We start from the raw sequence: 7,177 nt of genomic DNA on the forward strand, positions 1-7,177 counted from the left end.
CGACCCAAAATGTATTATCCGTGAGTGTAGTCGAGTCTCGTACTCGTCATCTGTAATCGTCGGATAGAATATCCAGTACACGGTTGTCTTTCCAAATGAAATCTACATACAGAACTCGCTCTTGGCAAATGGGTGGCATTGGCGCAATCAGGAGCGAGTTCCCGTCCGGGTGCCAAGTGATTGGCAAATGTCTGGGGGAAAGCAACCATATGTTGATTTGTCTGTTAGTGTACTGGGTGTTTGAGGTATGTAGTATCCACGCTTGGTTGGGTGTGTCAGAGGACCGTGAATGCGTTCGCAACCCCAATTGGGGTACATCGGGAATGATTTTGTGGAACCGATGTGCCCGGCACACACTAAGTTTTGTTGCAAGTTAATAGTGTGCCATGTCCGGGGGGGTTGTGATTAAACTCTGGTGAATTGCGTACTGTGGTGATTGGGGTATGAAAGCCCCGCAGTTGCAATGATCGGACGCGCCTAGCGTGTCCTTTAGTTGATGGTAGGGAAATGAAGGCCCTTGTCAGCTCACCTAAGTATTCATGGAAGTTTGGCATAAGGTCGCTGTGGTAGGGGTATGAAGGCCCCGTCAGCGCATGCACAATCGGGCGCACGAGCGCTTAGCGGAGTCGAATGCCGCTCAAGTGCCTGTCCGGTGCATCGGGTGTGTGTGTGATACGAGGGCAATGAGGTTCGCACGGGGGCTCGCCTCCCGTGTGCTACCGGACTTGACAACATATAGAACGTGGTGTTTGCTCCTCCGGGTGCAATGGGACAATGAACATTCGAACGCAAAGTCGGAATTCTGGTTGATCCTACCAGTAATATACGCTCGTCTCAAAGGTTAAGCCATGCATGTCTAAGTACAAACAGATTTAATGTGAAACCGCATAAGGCTCAGTATAACAGCTATAATTTACGAGATCATCAACCTAGTTACTTGGATAACTGTGGAAAATCTAGAGCTAATACATGCAACATGCCAGGACCCTCGCGGGAACTGGTGCACTTATTAGTCAAACCAATCGCGGGTTCTCCGTGTCATTGAGTTGAAGTCTGGATAATGATGCTGATCGTATGGTCTCGCACCGACGACAGATCTCGCAAATATCTGCCCTATCAACTATGGATGGTAGTATAGAGGACTACCATGGTTGCAACGGGTAACGGGGAATCAGGGTTCGATTCCGGAGAGGGAGCCTGAGAAATGGCTACCACATCCAAGGAAGGCAGCAGGCGCGTAAATTACCCAATCCCGGGACGGGGAGGTAGTGACGAGAAATAACAATATGAAACTCTTTAATGATGTTTCATAATTGGAATGAGTAGAGCATAAATCCTTCTACGAGGATCAAGTGGAGGGCAAGTCTGGTGCCAGCAGCCGCGGTAATTCCAGCTCCACTAGCGTATATTAAAATTGTTGCGGTTAAAACGTTCGAAGTTGATACTTGTCCAACACAGTCCGGCTCCGCCGACCCGGTCAACCCGTGGTCGGTGGGCCAAGTCGGAATCTGGTTGCGACTCAATGGTGTGGTAGGGCACCAAGTCTGTGTCATGGTGTGCCCTTCAACGGGTGCAAGTGTAACATAGAGCTCGACCGCTCACGTTTACCTTGAACAAATTAGAGTGCTTTAAGCAGGGTGCCCAAACGCCCTAGAATAATCTTGCATGGAATAATGGAATACGACCTTGGTCTAATCTTTCATTGGTTTGTACTCAGACCGGAGGTAATGATTAACAGAAGTAGTTGGGGACACTAGTATTACGGCGCGAGAGGTGAAATTCGTAGACCGTCGTAAGACTAACTAAAGCGAAGGCATTTGTCAAGGATGCTTTCTTTAATCAAGAACGAAAGTTAGAGGATCGAAGGCGATTAGATACCGCCCTAGTTCTAACCGTAAACGATGCCAACTAGCAATTGGGAGACGCTACAACCAGGTGCTCTCAGTAGCTTCCGGGAAACCAAAGTCAGGTTCCGGGGGAAGTATGGTTGCAAAGTTGAAACTTAAAGGAATTGACGGAAGGGCACCACAATGAAATGGAGCTTGCGGTTCAATTTGACTCAACACGGGAAAACTTACCAGGTCCGAACTTATGGAGGTGAGACAGATTAATAGCTCTTTCTCAAATTTAAGGGTAGTGGTGCATGGCCGTTCTTAGTTCGTGGATTGATTTGTCTGGTTAATTCCGATAACGAACGTGACTCACATATGCTAACTAGAACGCAGTCAGCGTTAATGCGTCGATGCCGATTGGAACGGGTTAGGACCTTTCGGTGGAGTATGACCTGACACCTTCGCTGTTCGTGTGCGCAAGTGCACTTACGGTACGCTGCTTAGCAGGACAATTTGTGTTTAGCAAAATGAGATCGAGCGATAACAGGTCCGTGATGCCCTTAGATGTTCTGGGCTACACGCGTGCTACAATGTGGGTAGCAGCGTGTCTCCTATTCCGAGAGGAACGGGAAATCACTCAAATACTCACTTAGTAGGGATTATGGATTGCAATGGTCCATATGAACTCGGAACTTCTAGTAAGTGCTGGTCATCAGCCAGCGTTGAATACGTCCCTGCCCTTTGTACACACCGCCCGTCGCTACTACCGATGGATTATTTAGTGAGGTCTTTGGAGATGATCGTTCGCTGGATCCTCGTGAACCGCGTCTGCTTTATCGAAGTTGACCGAACTTGATGATTTAGAGGAAGTAAAAGTCGTAACAAGGTTTCCGTAGGTGAACCTGCGGAAGGATCATTAGTGGCCAAGTGATCCTTCCAGAAGTCCGAACCTGCGGGTTGAGACTTCGGCACAAGTTGCCATATGATAATTGACGAAACACTATAGAAGTCCGAACCTGCGGGTTGAGACTCAGGCACAAGTTGCCATATGAAAGTTGACGAAACACTAACAAGTCCGAACCTGCGGGTTGAGACTTAGGCACACGTTGCCTTATACATGACTTCGAACAAATACACAAGTCCGAACCTGCGGGTTGAGACTTAGGCACAAGTTGCCTTATACATGACTTCGAACAAATACACAAGTCCGAACCTGCGGGTTGAGACTTAGGCACAAGTTGCCATATGAAAGTTGACGAAACACTAACAAGTCCGAACCTGCGGGTTGAGACTTAGGCACACGTTGCCTTATACATGACTTCGAACAAATACACAAGTCCGAACCTGCGGGTTGAGACTTAGGCACAAGTTGCCTTATACATACATTGGCCAAATAAACAGAAGTCCGAACCTGCGGGTTGAGACTTAGGCACAAGTTGCCATATTATATTCGATCAAACACTAAGTAGTCCGAACCTGCGGGTTGAGACTCAAGACCGTAACAAGATGTCACTATACAAGTCCGAACCTAAGGGTTGAGACTTAATGCGATCTAGATACCAAGTTGACATCCAATACCTGTTGAGCAAAACCAAAGATTCCCTGTTCTCGAATGATTACACTATATAACAGGGAATCATGAAGAAATCAAGCAAGCGTGAAACAAAGTCATCACTTGGGCATGCTCGATAGCCAACCACATGACCTTAACCTAAGAGAGCATGCAAACCACATGATACCTATAAACGATTAACCCGCCCTAGTTCAATCGTTCACCAAGTGATGACTTCAGTATGGCTAAGAGAAAAACTTTTAAATGGGAAAAACTCTAAGTCCGAACCTCCGGGTTGAGACTTCCGCGTCGGAGGTGGGCGCACCTCCTATCCGAAAGATGATGAATCAGGGGTGTTCGGTCAGCAATGGTCGGATGCCCCGTCGTAGTCCAACTATGACAATCAAAGTCAAGACCTCCGGGTTGAGACTTTCCGCGAGTACAAGCATAAAGGAACACGGACCAAGCCGTACCGAGAGAATCGGTACTAGAGCCCTCGTGGTTCTACATTGAGAGAGCCCTCGTGGTTCTCATTAGGGGCTTTATGCAAGTCGTACTCAATACTGTGGTGTGAAGTATAAAGTATAGTCCTCGCCTGGTCCACGCTGCTTCGGCGGTCCTGGGTAAGATAGTTAATTCTAGCTTGCCCTATAGTGGAATGAGGACACTTAATGCTTCGTCTTTTAGCGGCGGCTAGACTCCTCCTCACGGGGAACGAGTTGACGCGCACAGCGGCGGCTTACGCACTATGGCAATCATGGATGCCTGAAGATTCCGTGAAGTTCTCCCCTGGTCCACGCTGCCTCGGCAGTCCTGGGTAAAAGGGAATATTTCCAGCTTGCCCTATAGTGGAAGAGGACTATCCAACAATACAAAGTCAAGACCTCCGGGTTGAGACTTTCCGCGTCGGTGGTGTCGCGCACCGCCTATCCGAAAGATGGTGTAACAGGGGTGTTCGATCAGCAATGGTCGGATGCCCCGTCATAGTCCAACTATGACAACCAAAGTCAAGACCTCCGGGTTGAGACTTTCCGCGTCCGGAGGTACGCGTACCGCCTACCCGAAAGATGGTGTGCTTCTGGGGTATTCGATGAGTCGGATACCCCGTCGTAGTCCAACTATGACAATCAAAGTCAAGACCTCCGGGTTGAGACTTCCGCGTCCGGAGGTACGCGTACCGCCTACCCGAAAGATGGTGTGCTTCTGGGGTATTCGATGAGTCGGATACCCCGTCGTAGTCCAACTATGACAATCAAAGTCAAGACCTCCGGGTTGAGACTTCCGCGTCCGGAGGTACGCGTACCGCCTACCCGAAAGATGGTGAATCAGGGGTGTTCGATCAGCAATGGTCGGATGCCCCGTCGTAGTCCAACTATGACAATCAAAGTCAAGACCTCCGGGTTGAGACTTTCTAAGAGTACAAGCATAAAGGAACACGGACCAAGCCGTACCGAGAGAATCGGTACTAGAGCCCTTGTGGTTCTACATTGAGAGAGCCCTCGTGGTTCTCATTAGGGGCTTTATGCAAGAAGTACTCAATACTGTGGTGTGAAGTATAAAGTATAGAGTCCTCCACTGGTCCACGCTGCTCCGGCGGTCCTGGGTAAGATAGTTCATTCTAGCTTGCCCTATGTGGAAGAGGACTCAATACCCTACCTGTTGAGCTTGAAACAAAGTCATCACTTGGGCATGCTCATATTGCCATACACAATTACATTATATTCGAATGAGCATGCAAGCGACCCTATATAGACCGAACCAAAACGATAGATACCGCCGTAGTTCACCCCCACCAAGTGATGACTTCAGTATGGCTAGTGTGTGAAGTATAAAGTATAGTCCTCCCCTGGTCCACACTGCTTCGGCGGTCCTGGGTAAGATAGTTAGTTCTAGCTTGCCCTATGTGGAAGAGGACACAATACTTAATACTTAGAGTACAAGCATAAAGGAACACGGACCAAGCCGTACCGAGAGAATCGGTACTAGAGCCCTCGTGGTTCTACATTGAGAGAGCCCTCGTGGTTCTCATTAGGGGCTTTATGCAAGTCGTACTCAATACTGTGGTGTGAAGTATAAAGTATAGAGTCCTCCACTGGTCCACGCTGCTCCGGCGGTCCTGGGTAAGATAGTTCATTCTAGCTTGCCCTATGTGGAAGAGGACTCAATACCCTACCTGTTGAGCTTGAAACAAAGTCATCACTTGGGCATGCTCATATTGCCATACAATATTCCATTATCTACTAATGAGCATGCAGCTATATGATTATAACCTGTAAACGATTACCCCGCCGTAGTTCAGCGCTTCAACCAAGTGATGACTTCAGTATGGCTAGTGTGTGAAGTATAAAGTATAGTCCTCCCCTGGTCCACACTGCTTCGGCGGTCCTGGGTAAGATAGTTAGTTCTAGCTTGCCCTATGTGGAAGAGGACACCATACTTAATACTGTGGTGTAATGAACAAAGTATAGTCCTCCACTGGTCCACGCTGCTTCGGCGGTCCTGGGTAAGATAGTTAGTTCTAGCTTGCCCTATGTGGAAGAGGGCATACAAGACAAAGTATAGTTCTCCCCTGGTCCACGCTGCTTCGGCGGTCCTGGGTAAGATAGTTAATTCTAGCTTGCCCTATGTGGAAGAGAGCATACATGAACCAAGAACGAAGGTTAGATCGAGGAATGATTCGACAACTAACCGATGGTATGAAATGTGAAGAATTCAAGCAAGCACACAATCAAGTCATCACTTGGGCATGCTCGATAGCCAACCCTATGACATTAACCTAGTAGAGCATGCGAAAACCAATATATATGTAAACGATGCCCCTCCCTAGTTCAGCGCTTCAACCAAGTGATGACTTCAGAATGGCTAAATCAAATCGGTTCAAAACATACCATCGGTACCCTATTGAAACACACAAGTCGATATCAAACCTCATGATTGTGTAGTCCTCCACTGGTCCACGCCGCTTCGGCGGTCCTGGGTAAGATAGTTCATTCTAGCTTGCCCTATGTGGAAGAGGGCACATTACTCAATACTGTGGTGTTATGAACAAAGTATAGTCCTCCACTGGTCCACGCTGCTCCGGCGGTCCTGGGTAAGATAGTTCATTCTAGCTTGCCCTATGTGGAAGAGGGCATACAAGACAAAGTATAGTTCTCCCCTGGTCCACGCTGCTTCGGCGGTCCTGGGTAAGATAGTTAATTCTAGCTTGCCCTATGTGGAAGAGAGCATACATGAACCAAGAACGAAGGTTATGATCGAGGAATGATTCGACAACTAACCGATGGTATGAAATGTGAAGAATTCAAGCAAGCACAAAATCAAGTCATCACTTGGGCATGCTCGATAGCCAACCCTATGACATTAACCTAGTAGAGCATGCAAAAACCAATATATATGTAAACGATGCCCCTCCCTAGTTCAGCGCTTCAACCAAGTGATGACTTCAGAATGGCTAAATCAAATCGGTTCAAAACATACCATCGGTACCCTATTGAAACACACAAGTCGATATCAAACCTCATGATTGAGTAGTCCTCCACTGGTCCACGCCGCTTCGGCCGTCCTGGGTAAAATGGAACATTCCAGCTTGCCCTATGTGGAAGAGGGCACATTACTCAATACTGTGGTGTGAAGTATAAAGTTCAGTTCTCCCCTGGTCCACGCTGCTTCGGCGGTCCTGGGTAAGATAGTTCATTCTAGCTTGCCCTATGTGGAAGAGGACACTTAATACTTCGTCTCTAAGCGGCGGCTTGACTCCTCCCTACGGGGAACGGGTTTACGCGCACAGCGGCGG

Source organism: Anopheles coustani (assembly GCF_943734705.1).
Source record: "Anopheles coustani chromosome X unlocalized genomic scaffold, idAnoCousDA_361_x.2 X_unloc_123, whole genome shotgun sequence".
Lineage (NCBI taxonomy): Eukaryota > Metazoa > Arthropoda > Insecta > Diptera > Culicidae > Anopheles > Anopheles coustani.